The 15,121-nt window shown below is 36.7% G+C and overlaps 1 non-coding gene across 1 annotated transcript; it reads right to left on the bottom strand.

The window, feature by feature from the left end:
• Positions 1-13,283: 13,283 nt before the first annotated feature.
• LOC127901634 (small nucleolar RNA R71) lies at positions 13,284-13,387 on the bottom strand. The gene has a single exon (XR_008053878.1). It is a non-coding gene; the product is annotated as a small nucleolar RNA R71 (small nucleolar RNA).
• Between the last annotated feature and the right edge of the window lie 1,734 nt (positions 13,388-15,121).

Below are 15,121 nucleotides of genomic sequence, written 5' to 3' on the forward strand. Positions count from 1 at the left end.
ACAAGTGAAGAGATTTTAGATCTAGGGATTTCAAATCTTAACACTTATTTCTCCTTAAATCTTAAAGTCAAACAACCAAAATTTTCTTCCAAAAGCCATTTATGAGAGAATGAATATTTCTGTTAAAAGTTTATGACAACAAATTACTGCTAATAAATGACCATTTTGTACGTTTTCAAGCATCTGCAGACTGCAAAACTAAAAAGCCAGCATCTCAAAACAATTGGGAAAATATTAAAAAATATATGCAAAAAAAAAAGAAGAAACAAACTTAAGGATCTTGAAAAACTTGTCAAATTTTGGATGCCACATTGAAAATATTAAACTGCAATTTTTTTCTTTTTTTAAAAAATAATTTTTTCTTTGTCACAAATGAGATTGACTAACATACCCTCGAATAGAGTCTAACTACAGTACCACTATTTGGATTCTTAGTCGATAAAAAATATCTTTGAAAAAATTAGGGTTTTTTGTTTTCGACGTATTTGTCCAAGAAAGATTTTATGTTTTGGATTTTCGTCTTGTCAATGGTGAGTGAGTACTGATTTTCAAGTTTGTCTATACGTTGAATTAATTGTATATTTTATTAGTGGGGTGTATAGCATATACATAGAGAGAGAGAGAGAGAGAGACGACAGCCTTGTGAATATCATTATGCTGCTTCCTGCAAATCTTATACGATTGTTGTTGAAATTTTGTACCTTGATAAGAGCATTCATTGATAAATATGTTTCAGTGTTATAAGACTTTTGATGAACGTCTAGGGAGTCATCTTAATTTGAGATGTATGGTACATGCATGAAACGTGTGTAGGAATTGAACTGTAGTGATACAACATTAATCAATTTAACCCATTGGATACAAAATTTAAGTTATTATAGACCATGATAGTGTTGAATGCCAATTCACATCAAGCGGAATCGGTGTTAGCAGTCATGTAGATTTAAAGAGATTAATAAGGTAATGGGTTCGAAAAATAATTGAAATTGACACGGTAATTAAATCTGTAAGAATTTGAATGTGAAACTTTATTTGTTTTGATACTGTATCTGCGAAACTATTAAAATTTTGTAATAAGGAGCAAAACTAATGGAAAGTCTTAATTGATAGAAATTGACTGAGTAAAAAATTGAACACCACTAAACACTATCTCTAATACTGTGTAATTATTGTTTCACTGAATTACAAGCTTAAAGTATTAAGCCAATGCCCAAAATTATTAATTTTAAACGAAAAAAAAGAAAAAAAAAAGAAAGACGCAACTTACAGTTTTAACTTTATAAAAAGTTTCATTAGCCAATATATAGATTTTTTTTTAATTTTTTATTGTAGAAATAAGGGATCTGCTATGCTGGTTATGCTCTAACTTAGAGCATCTCCACCATCAATTTCCAGAAGTAAGAAGTCAAGGGTTCAATCTAATGCGTAACTAATCGGTCGTGGTTTTGTTCAATAATTTCGCAAAACAAGCAGAAATGAAATAAAATTATATACCACCATAATTAATTAATTAATTAATGATGTTTAGATTTTTTGCTTGATTATATATCAATTCATCAAATTTTTATTAAGATTACAAATTTAACTATATTGTCGGGGTCTGAATGATTTTTATTTTAAACATATTTTTTATGAATTTACAAACATAGGTTTCAATGGAGTGAAATTGTAAGGGTATGGTAACTAAATCTTGTTTCTTATTGTTTAATGATAAAGACTGAATTCAATATGAAGTGGTTTGATATTGTAAATGCATTGCAGATAAATTGAAATTTTTTATATGATGGGAGGAAGTGTGGTTGATGATGATTGGGAGCTTACTTCTCCATCTAATGGGGTGCGCACTGTGGTTTTTGTTGCCCATACGGGCAATGGCAAAAGTGCGACGGGCAATAATATTCTTGGAAGAAGAGCCTTCAAGTTGAGGGCTAGCTCGTCTGGTGTTACTAGTACTTGTGAAATGCAGAGAACCGTGTTCAAAGATGGCCAAGTTGTTAATGTCATTGATACCCCCGGTAATTTACTAATGTCATTGCCTAGATATTCCATTTCCATGCCTGTTGATGTTGTGGTGGTAAGTAGATTGATTTTATGGTAATAAAAAAAAAAGTAGATTGATGTTATGAGCATGATACACTGAGAAGATCCTTCAGAATTCCATGGAAAAATCCCAAGTTTTTGGCTTGAACATTCGTATCCCATCAATTACCTCCAGTATTAACCCGCCCATAAAAGTTTCCACGAGAGCCTTTTGAGTCCACCCCTATACCCGATTGCCCAATTTCTCGAATTCACATTGATAATCCCGAAGAGATCCACTTTGTGTTATATGTGAGAGAGCCTCGTCAAAGTCTTCTCCATTTGTTGGTCCAAACCGTGCCTATAGTTGTTCAGCAAACATAGTCCACGTCACTGTTTGATTTTCTTCCTTGTATGTCTGATTCAACCATTGCCACCATTGGTTCGCTTCACCTTCCAGGTGGAAAGATGCCAAGCTCACCTTTTGATCTTCAGGAGTTCTTTGAAATTCAAAGAACTGTGCCACTCTATTGAACCACTCTGTTGGATCATCTCCTGCAAACCGCGGAAACTCAAATTTGGCTCGAAGATGGGGTATGTTCCAACGAGAACTTTTTGTTTCGTCTTGTTGGTACTGATGCATGTGTCCTTGCTTCACTAAGTGCAACGACTGAGATGCCTTTAAGGAGAGAACTGCATCGAATAAAGCCTTCAAAGACTCCTCTAAGCGTTGCATATGATCGTTCGTTCCGAGCCCAAGCTTATGCACCTCATCCTGTAAGCCTCCCACTCCTTGCTCCAATATTTCAATGCGCACTTTGTTGGTTGTCATTGTAGCTTTGATACCACTGATAGGTCCTAGTCAGATTACAATGAAAACTCAATAAATTTGGCTTTCTTTAGGTGAAAGTCAACCCCAGCTTTGAGCAAAATTCTTCACGTTCTTATTCAGTTCCAAATAAACTCCTTAAATAGAATTTCAATACATCAAACCGATAGCAGCACTAACTCCTAAACTTCAGCAAGTTAAAACCATGACATAACTATAATTCTGGAGGTGACTAACCACCTTTGACTATGACCATGCAATTTGAAATAAAAACAACAACTAAACTGAAAAAGGACAAGTCAATCTTAAGCTAAAAACTTGGGATTTTTCTTGGGAATTATGAAGGATCTTCTCGCTGTATCAAAAACACTAAAAGAGGCCATCAATTTATCCAGGACGAGAGACGAACAGCTTACACGACAAAAGAGGTTTACTCGGCTAATCCTACAAAATCATCCGCCGGCTGCCGTCACCCCGGTCAATCAAATAGCAGCGATAACTCCTAAACACTTGGGCTAAGAAGAGATGCAAAAACGACGAGCTCAAGGGCTATGTTTCAACTGCAACGAATGATTCACACCAGGCCGTAAGTGCCAAGGGCCTCGACTTCTACTCATCCAAGGCCATGATAATTCTCAGGAGAATGAAGAAGAGACAGAGAGAGAAGGTAACAGAGAAGAGGAGTTGGAAGTTTCTATACATGCTTTGACCAGATGGTCATCTCCACGGACCATGTGAGTAGCTGCTTCCATCAAGTCGCAACCAATAGTGGTGTTAATCGATAGTGGATCTACAAATAATTTTTTGAACGAAAAAGTAGCTAGCACATTGTGGCTCCTAGTGGTTCCTACGAAGTCTTTCACATTCCATGTCGCCAACGGAGAACGACTCACGTGTCAAGGGCGATATGGGAAAGTTCTGATCGATTTACAAGCCATTCAATTCTCTCTTACTTTCTACTCTTTGCCATTAACAGGACTAGACATGGTATTAGAAATACAATGGTTGGAAATACTGGGGTCGGTAGTTTGTAACCGGAAGCATTTAACCATGGATTTCAATTGGGACAATCAAGCACGAAGGCTGCAAGGGATACAAAAGCCTATTCAAGTGACTTCATTAGAGACTGTTGCAAAAGAGCATCGATAGGGTCAGATGGTCTTTGCTGTTTATATTTAAAACTTGGAAGACTCTTCCTGGGATGGCATTCAACCAAATATGCAACAACTTTTAAGCAAATGTGAGGATGTCTTTCAAGAACCCTCTAAACTGCCACCACTATGAGAAATCGACCACCATATACCCCTTAATGAAGGAACCCAGCCCATCAATGTACGACCATATCGATATGCGTATTTTTAGAAGGCAGAAATTGAAAAACAAGTGAAGTAATGCTGAATGTAGGAATCATCAGACCAAGCACTAGTCTATTTTTGTCTCCTGTCCTTCTAGTAAAAAAAAAGATGATACTTGGAGGTTTTGCACAGATTACAGAGTATTAAACGCCGCCACGATCAAAGATCGATTTCCCACTCCAATAGTGGACGACATGCTTCCGACATTCTGAAAACTGCATTTAGGATACGTAATGGACATTTTGAGTATCTTGTTATGCCCTTTGGGTTATGTAACGCTCCATCTACTTTTCAAGCCATAATGAATTCTATTTTTTAGCCTTCTCTTCGAAAATTCATATTAGTTTTCTTTGATGATATATTAGTCTATAGTCCTACATGGGAATTGCATTTAACTCATGTAAGGAAGACATTAGAAATTTTGAAGAAACACAGCTTCTTCGTCAAAGCAAACAAATGTGACTTTGGTAAGCATGAATTGGAGTATTTAGGCTATATCGTGACAAATCAAGGTGTCAAGGTAGATGGTAAGAAGATTGAGGCTATGGTTGCGTGGCCACAACCCACTAATTCTATTGAATTGTGTGGGTTTTAGGCTTGACAAGCTATTCCATGAAGTTTGTCCGCAATTATAGAGTACTAGCTCGTCCCCTTACCAACTTGCTCAAGAAGGGGAATTTCAAATGGGATGAGGATGCTGCTAGTGCGTTCACAATGCTCAAACAAGCTATGACAACCACACCCACTCTCGCCATGCCTAATTTCAACGAGTCGTTCACTATCGAGACTGATGCTTCCGGGGATGGAATTGAAGTTGTTCTCACTCAGCAAGGGAGACCAATTGCATACATGAGTAGAGCTTTGGGGATTGCTAAACGTACCTGGTCAATCTATGTGTTGAGTGTTAGAAAATGTATATTTATAAAGGAGAAAATTGTTGTTTTACAATTCAAGTTTTACTAACACCCTTACTTTTATGTATTTAAGCTTCTTGTTATTTAATTATGCGTGCTTTATTTTAATTAAGTATTTTATATATTTTAGGGGTATCATGGCCATTTCACAATGAATGAGAAATTAGACGGTAAAACGGACATCACTTTTGAACTCAAGACAGTCGAAAACCTTAGGAGGAGCATAAAAGGAAAAATATCATTGTTCACATGTACGGTATTGTCTACGTTGCTGTTCACGACACTGTTTACATAGACAGATCGATGACATGGCATTGACCGATGATGTGGCATTGACTAATGAGGTGTTATGATTCCATTGGAGAGAATTCTTATATACTATTGATCGGTGACGTGGCAGCATGTTAGTGGACCAAAAATTGTGTACGGTACATGCATATACACAGGATTATTTTCAACCAAACTGCGTTATTGTTCAAACTAGTTGACTGTTCAAACTGCGTGGTCAAACCGTGTCACTGTTCAATACTCATGGTCAAACCGCGTACTGTTGACTGATGACTGATGACGTGGCACAATCCTGAGCGTCCAAATTGTTTTTAATCCGATGGCCATGATTTACTCCATATATCTATAAAAATTGGACCTCTCCCCCTTAATTTGGCATCTTTGAATCCTTTTTTGGACTCCATTTTCTGTAATTCTTTTTCTATCTTGTATTTTCTACGTATTTTAATAGATTTTCATTTTACCCTTAGTTCAATTATGAGTAGCTAATTTTCTTTCAAGCTTGGGTTGAATGTGAAGTCTCAACATGTGTCATGGGCTTTATTTGGTAAATTTACTTTCTCTTCCCCTCTAATTTTTGTGGATGATTTGACTTTTCGTCGACAAATAATACTAATCTTGTCTAGATACTGCCCTGGTTTCACCGGCTTTCTAGTATAAGGTTATTATTATTTGGCACGATAAGCCCTTAATACCATATTAATTAGAGCGTGGTTCATGAGGTGTGGATACCCCCCTCATGATTTAATTGGCACTAATAAAGAATATTTAGCCCATGGTGCATGTTGATACGGATCCAGATACCCAAGTACGTAATTTCAATAGATTTCTCTTCAATTTATTCTCGCCATTTCAATTCCAATTTTAGGATAATCTAAGTCACTTTCACCACAAATCCAACCACCCATTTAGAAAAATTAATTCTACACATAATTAAAATTCACCTCCTCGTGGGATCGATACTCGTCACCATTGATTTATTCTACAATAGTTTCGTGTACTTGCGAGTTCAATAAAATTTGCACAACACTATGCCAAAGAGATGTTAGCAATTGTGGAGGCCATTCGGACATGGAGACCATACATCTTGGGTCAGAAGTTTTTCATTCAAATCGACCAACAAAGTCTCAAATTGTAACACCCTAGGCGAATCCCACATCGGCAAAGCACGGGAGAGATGCTGGGTTTATAAGGGGTGATCCACACCTTAATTGACAAGACGCGTTTTGGGGTGTATGGGCGCCCAAGAAACAAATTAGTGCGGGCCTTGTTAAGGCCCAAAGTGGACAATATCTTGCCAGGACAATATCTTGCCAGGTCTGGGTTGGGTCATAACACAAATACTTCTTAGAGCAGCGAGTAGCCACTCCTGATCAGCAGAAATGGGTTGCTAAGCTTCTTGGATACGATTATGAGATAAAATATCAGCCTCAAAAAGAAAATTTAGCGGCGGATGCTTTATCTTGCCGCCCCAACAACCCTCTCCTTAATCCAATATTTATTTCACAGGTTTCCTTATGGGATGACATTCGAAAGGCAACAGAAATAGATTTGTACATGAAAAAAATATTCCAGCAGGCAGCAAATGATCCTACAAGCAATTATGTAGTGAAGAATGGGCTATGTTTTTACAAGCAAAGAGTGGTGGTTCCGCCTGCACTACGAGATCAGCTGCTCCAGGAGTTTCATGACAGTAAGGTGGCTGGACATTCTGTAGTTCTAAGGACTTTCAAACGGCTAACTCAACAATTTTATTGGCCCTCTATGCACAAATCTATACAAGAGTACATTCAATAATGTGCAACCTGCCAAAAGACGAAATCCGAGACACTAGCACTAGCTGGACTGCTCCAACCACTCCCAATTCCTTGTCTAGTTTGGGATGACATCTCGTCAGATTCATCGAAGGATTGCCATCTTCACTTGGTAAGGATAGTATTATGGTGGTCGTGGATCGCTTTAGTAAGTTAGCTCATTTCATTCCTTTATCTCATCCTTTCTCTGCAAAAATCATTGCAGAAAAGTTTGTGGAACATGTTATTAAACTTCATGGAATGCCGAAGTCTATCATTAGTGATCGAGACCCTATTTTTATAAGCAAATTTTGGCAAGAGTTTTTTACCATGTCAGATACTAAGCTGAAGCTTAGTTCAGCTTATCATCCTCAAACGGATGGACAAATGGAGGTGGTGAACTGTTGTCTCGAATAGTATCTGCGATGTTTCGTCCATCAGTGGCCTCGTAAATGGTATAGCTATCTTCCATGGGTAGAGTATTGGTATAACACCAATATCTTTGCTCGACGGGGATGACACCATTTCAAGCCTTATATGGTTGCCTTCCTCCATCCATTCCTCACTATACAGAGGGTTTGTCTCATGTTAATGATGTTGATCAAAGTCTCCTAACTCGAGATGAAGTACTTCAGCAACTGAAGAAAAATTTGGAGTTGTCTACTGCTAGAATGAAATATGTGGCTGATCAAAAGAGAAGAGAAGAGAAGTGGAGTTTCAATTACGAGATTTGGTGCTCCTAAAACTGCACCCCTACTACCAACAATCCGTGTTCAAATGCGCCCATCACAAACTTGCCAACCGGTTCTATGGCCCATTTCCAGTTGAGCAGAAGCTGGGGCAAGGTAGCTTACCGTCTTTGTTTACCACCTGCAGCTCAAATTCACCCAGTGTTCCATGTTTCTCTCTTAAAGAAGTATGTGGGTACTTCTCTTCCTACCGTTATTGACCTGCCACCAATGTCTGATAAAGGACAGATTCAAGTTGTGATGGAGAAGGTGATCGATACAAGATGGGTCAGGCATGGTACCAAGTTTATTGAAGAGAGTTTGGTGTAGTGGAAGACTTTGCCTGTGGAAGACGCTACTTGGGAGGAAACATCGATGCTCAAACATCAATTTCATGCGTTCAACCTTGAGGACAAGGTTCCGCTTATGAGGGGAAGTATTGATACACCGAGAAGATCCTTTAGAATTCCTAGAAAAAATCCCAAGTTTTTAGCTTAAGATTGACTTGTCCTTTTCCAGTTTAGTTGTTGTTTTTATTTCAAATTGTGTGGTCATAGTCAAAGGTAGTTAGTCATCTCTAGAATAATAGTTACGTCATGATTTTAACTTGCTAAAGTTTAGGAGTTAGTGTTGCTATCGGTTTGAAGTATTGAAACTCTATTTAAGGAGTTTATTTGGAACTGAATAAGACGTGAAGAATTTTGCTCAAAGCTGTGGTTGACTTTCACCAAAAGAAAACCAAATTCATTGAGTTTTCATTGTAATTTGACTGGGACCTATCAGAGCAATTGCAGGACTTTTTTATTTTTCTACTGGCTCTAAGTTTGTCGGCAAGGATCCATGCAGTCCTTGTAGTTTTCTCTATTAGGAACTGCTTTTCTCAAGAGAAAGAAGCTGCTCTACACAGTTGGCAGACCTTGTTCGGGAAAAAAGTTTGACTATATGATTGTTGTTTTTACTAGAGGGGATGAACTTGAAGATAATGACGAAACATTAGAAGATTATTTGGGTTGTGAGTGTCCAAAGCCTTTAATGGTTTGCTTCTGAACGGCAATAGTGTTTGATAATTTCATTAGTCACTTTGATCAAGTTGTCTTGGGTTGGTTCTTTTTTGAAGTTTTAGACTCCTTTACGGTTGGACTATTGGAAGTTTAATATGAATATATGCATGCTGAAAATACTAGACAGGTTCATAGTAGTCCAACCGTCTTAAAGTTCCATATTCAATATTGCTTTATTTCCTGAATGATTTTCTTCTGCCATGGGGTATTAGCTGGAGGGGGTGATTGGTTGGTAATTTTCTACTGGCATTACTTAATTTTAGTTATATTTTAATGTCTTTGAATGAGATGTCATTCATTCATTTGCTAAGCATTTATGCTTTTCTTATTTGTATTCTTTGATTTCATCTGTTATTTAATCTTTGGTTCTTATTCTATTAATGTGTGTTCATTTGTTTATTCCTTCAAATATGTACATCATTGATTTCTATGCTTAAAATTAACCTACTTTTAAGATTTTAGAAGTGCGCCAAGGAGGACATGAATTGCTATACAGGTCCATTTTATTAGGCGCTGTTTGAATAAAATATCAAGTCTAACTTTACAAGATTTAAAATTCTCTTAAAAAACCATGTGGATTCTAGCCCCAGAATTGGTGTCTAAAATTTCAATGTGAGATCGCTTTTCAGTTTTAACATGCAAATCTCCTATATTCAGCATTTACTTGATGAATTTGTTTCCTAAAACTTTTCAAGTTGAGAAAGATTTATATCGAGTTCCTCTATTTTACTGCATACTTGATTAAACCTATGAGGAGTTGCAAGAAAAATAACAAAAATGGAGATAAAGACCCTTCAAGTTATAGCTTTGCAATTAACACAATCGATTTATTTTACAGTTAAAGTGAGCTTTGTTTTTCTTATTGTAGTAATTTTTGTAGTTTGAAGGAATCAAAATTTTTTAATTATAATGCCGCAAAATTTGGTCAATTATGTAGATGCCACAGAAAATATGATCATGTCTTTTGGTTTGAGCTTTGGTCACTTGAGTTTGTTTATGACAATAGTACAATCTTTCAGGCTTCGTTCTATAATGTAAGAATTTGCCTAGTGAAGAGGCAACTACTGATTTATAGCCACTAATTTTTATTGGGTCAATGCTTTTCACTGGAATATATGTAGATTATTATTATTATTATTATTATTATTATTATTATTATTATTATTATCATTATTTGTTGTATGGAATGCTGATCACCTTATTGTAAGTGGTCAACCCATAAAGAGAATGGAAATAATTATTAAAATTTGATTATGGCTTGCCCTTAAATAGTTTTTGAGGATGCATGATATTAAGTATCAATTATAACAATAAAAACAAATTTTGTCAACTGAATACCTTCAAACTTTTAGAGACTACAAGTGTTTGATTGGTTTATCAATGCTTACAAAAAGGGCCAACATTTGCTTTATTCCTAATCATTTTTCCATTATTTTAGGAAATCCTTCAACTATGTGATAATAGGTGTGTGCTTTTTGATAACAAGACCAAGGATGAGGCCAAGAGAACTGAGCAAGTTTAGAAGCTTCTTTCTCTGGTTAACTCTGTGGCCATGTAGAATGATGGGCAGCCATATACAAACGATATCTTTGCCGAGTTGAAGGTGACTTCATTACTATAAAGTGTGCAAGTACTTGTAAATTGTGAGACTTGGAGGAGGCAAACACTGCCGCTGTGTCCATACCCCTAGATTGTTAGAGATTGCCATATGAAAGGAGGTTTTATCTTGCTAGTTAATGGGGACAAATTTGTTATTAAGTTATATGTTCATTGATTGTGTTTTGAAGGTTGTAACATATTGTTCTTACCTTGAAGATTGTTTGACTGTCTTGTTCTGTTTTGTTTCTTGATGAAATTAAGTAGATTACTCTATGGTAGTAGCTATAGGTGGTTTGTTGATCATGACTTGCACTTAGGAATGGATTCTGCACTTGTTTAGTCATCAATCATAAGAACATTTCTTGTAATACTGTAGATCCTGTTTTGTTGCTAGGAATTTTGCACTCTTGAATCTTTGGGAACATTTGAAATGTTGTAAGCAAGTTATGTCATATTTGTTGAGTGTTAGAAAATGCATATTTATAAAGGAGAAAACTGTCATTTTACATTTCAAGTCTTACTAACACCTTTATTTTTATGAATTTAACATTCTTTTGATTTAATTCCGTTTGTTTTATTTTAATTAAGTATTTTATGTATTTTAAGGGCATCATAGTCATTTCACAATAAACGAGAAATCAGATGGCAAAACGGACATCACTTTTGAACTCAGGACGATCGAAAACCTTAGGAGGAGCATAAAAGGAAAAATGGCACTGTTCACATATACGGTACTATTCACGTGTACGGTACTGTATACGTTACTGTTCACGACACTGTTCACATAGACGGATGATGACGTGGCATTGACCGATGATGTGGCATTGACTGATGAGGTGTCACGATCCTGTTGGGCTAAAATTCTTATGTACTGTTGATGGTGACGTGGCAGCATATCAGTGGACGAAAAATCTCGCGTACGGTACATGCATCACACAGGATTATTTTCAACCAAACCGCGTTACTGTTCATCCGAGTCAAACCGCGTTACTGTTCATCCGAGTCAAACCGTGTTACTGTTCATCCGCGTGGTCAAACCGCGTACTGTTGACTGATGACGTGGCACAATCCTAAGCGTCCAAACTGTTTTTAATCCGATGGTTATGATTTACTCCATGTATCTATAAAAAGGGGGCCTCTCCCCCCTAATTTGATATCTCTGAATCCATTTTTGGACTCCATTTTCTGTAATTCCCTCTCCATCTTGTATTTTCTTCGTATTTTAATAAATTCCCATTTTGCCCCTAGTTCAATTATGAGTGGCTAATTTTCTTTTAAGCTTGGGTTGAAGGTGAAGTCTCAACATGTGTCATGGGCTTAATTTGGTAAATTTATTTTCTCTTCCCCTCTAGTTTTTGTGGATGTTTTGACTTCTCGTCGACAAATAATAATAAGCTTGTCTAGATACCGCTTTGGTTACACCGGCTCTCTAGTATAAGGTTATTATTATTTGGCACGGTAAGCCCTTAGCACCATATTGATTAGAGCGTGGTTCATGAGGTGTGGATTCCCCCCTCATGATTTAATTGGTATTAATAAGGAATATTTAGCCCATGATGCATGTTGATACGGATCCCGATACCCAAGTACGTCATTTCAATAGATTTCGCTTCAATTTATTCTCGCCATTGCAATTCCAATTTTAGAATCTCAATTCCAATTTTAGGATAATTTAAATCACTTCCACCACAATTTCAACCACCCATTTACAAAATTAATTCTACATATAATTAAAGTCCACCTCCTCGTGGGATCGACACTCGTCACCATTGATCTATACTACAATAGATTCGTGCGCTTGCGAGTACATTAAAATTTGCACAACAAGTTTTTGGCGCCGTTGCCGGGGAGGTAAGTAATTTTAATTCATAAAATTAATTTTTGTGAATAATTTCTTTTAATTGTTTTCTTGTAATTTTTTTTATTAAAAAAGAAAAAAAGAAAAAAAGAGTGAATTTACATTTTGAGCTAAGAATTTTATTTATTTATTTTCTCTCTTCTTTAAAATTCTGTAATTTATTTTTGAATTTATTTTTCTTTGTAATTTTTTTTATCTTATTAATTTATTTTTATTTAATTTATTTCACGTATTTGTTTTTGTGTATTTTTATAGTAAGGTTGTAATAGCACAATAAGGTTAGTATCGTAATTTCTCCCTCTTCTTTATTTTTATTTGTTTTGTTCCCATCTTTATTTTTATTTTATTTGTTTTGCATGCATGGTCGTAGGTCATTATTACCTAATCTTGAACCTATAGACCTTGAATTATAAAAAACACTTCGCACACAAAAGCACATTAAAAATAAATTTGGAATGGATTTACAAGCACCACAAGAGAGGCCATTTAAGGACTATTTTAGTCCCTTAGCTAATTTGAGCACATCATGCATAAGATACCCAAATGTAGCTGCTAGGAGTTTTGAATTAAAACCCAGTGTGCTAAATTGTCTCCCAACATTTTATGGCCTAGAAAATGAGGACCCATATAATCATCTGAATGATTTTCATGCAATTTGTCAAACTTTTAAATATGAAAATTTTTCAGACGATGATGTTAAACTCAGATTATTCCCATTTTCTTTAAAGGATAGAGCTCGTTCATGGATTAATACATTGCCTGCCAATAGCATTGCATCATGGGAACAAATGGTAACTAAATTTTTGAATAAATATTTCCCAGTGCATAAAACCAATGCTATTCGCAGGGAAATTTCAGAGTTTACACAGAGAGAGGACGAGCAATTTTTCGAAACATGAGAGCGATTCAATGGGCTACTCTTGAAGTGTCCACATCATGGGTATGAGAAATGGCACCAATGCCAATACTTTTTGGAGGGATTATTGCCGAATGTGCAAGAATGGCTAATGGCAACGAGTGGAGGAGAGCTAATGTCAAAAAGTGCATCAGAGATTTGGGAATTCTTTCAGCAACAAGCAGATAATTCCCAACAACGGAGTCGATCACTCAGTACTACTAGAAGAATTAAAGGAGTGAATGAGGTTCAAATTGGCGAGTCAACTTCAGGAATCAAAGAAGTCAAGGAGATGGTTGAAGATCTTGCTCGACAAATAGCATCGTTATCGACTGCAAAATCAACAGAACCACATGACCATGACTCATATCCAGACCAAGCCAATGCCATAGGTATAATGAGAAAGCCATCAAACTACAACCCATACTCCAACACATATAACCCTGGATGGAGAGACCACCCCAATTTTTCATGGTCTCAAGGATTCCAACAGAATGGACCAACAGCTCCAGCTCCACCAATGCAACAAATTCCTCAAGCCTCTCAGCCCCCATTTAGACCATTCAATCAGAATCAGAACTACTCTCAACCCAAACCATGGGAGGATGCATTCCAGAATCTCAAGAATGTTACTCACTCCACAATTGAGCAACAAAACCGCACCATTGATGGACTACGAAATGAGTTGAGAGCGGGCTTCAATTCGCAAGCCCAATCAATTTCAAGCCTCGAGAAGATGGTGGGACAACTTGCCTCTTCAGTTCAAACCTTGGCAATGACTGTTGAGAAAGGCAAATTTCCAAGTCAACCAGTGCCTAATCCTAAAGGAGTACATGAAGCAAGTACTAGTTCACCACAGCAGCATGGAGAGGTCAAAGCAATCATGACCTTGCAAAAAGAAAAGGAAGTCGACAACAAAGTGGAGATGCCGGTGACAAAAGAAAATCAAATTGTACCTGTGAATGTTGATGACTCATCACCGGAGGAGATAGAAGAAACCAACCCACGAGAATATGTTCCGGAAGCTCCATTTCCTCAGAGGTTAGCTAAAGGAAAAAAGGGAAAATCCAGAGGTGAGATTCTTGAAATCTTCAAACAGGTAAGTATTAACATCCCTTTACTTGATGCGATTAAACAAGTTCCATCTTATGCCAAGTTTCTTAAAGACCTTTGTACTAAAAAGAGAAATATGCATGTTCAAAAGAAGGCATTTTTAACAGAAAACGTTAGTTCTATACTCTAACATAAAATTCCTTTAAAATGCAAAGACCCAGGCTCCCCCACTATCTCATGTAGTATAGGGAACCACACAATTGAGAATGCTTTGTTGGATTTAGGAGCTAGTGTAAATCTGTTGCCTTATTCAGTATTCGTGAAACTTGGACTGGGAGAATTACACCCAACTCCTGTGGTGTTACAGCTTGCAGATCGGTTCACGAAAATACCTCGTGGTATTGTGGAGGACGTGCTTATCCAGGTAGACAAGTTCTATTTTCCTGTTGATTTCATTGTAATTGACACTCAACCAATACAGGATTCAAGGAAGCACATCCCTATTATTCTAGGCCGACCTTTCTTGGCAACTGTGGATGCTCACATTCAATGCAGGACTGGAAATATGCAGTTGTCCTTCGGCAACATGACTATGGAGTTGAACATCTTCAACATTGCCAAACAACCTCACAGTGCAGATGATGGAATTGTTGATGTGGATTTAATTGAAACAATAGTTGATAATACTTTTCTTTCAAACCTTAGTGATCCTTTACAAACATGTTTTAC

This window comes from Citrus sinensis, chromosome 3 (genome assembly GCF_022201045.2).
Source record: "Citrus sinensis cultivar Valencia sweet orange chromosome 3, DVS_A1.0, whole genome shotgun sequence".
Lineage (NCBI taxonomy): Eukaryota > Viridiplantae > Streptophyta > Magnoliopsida > Sapindales > Rutaceae > Citrus > Citrus sinensis.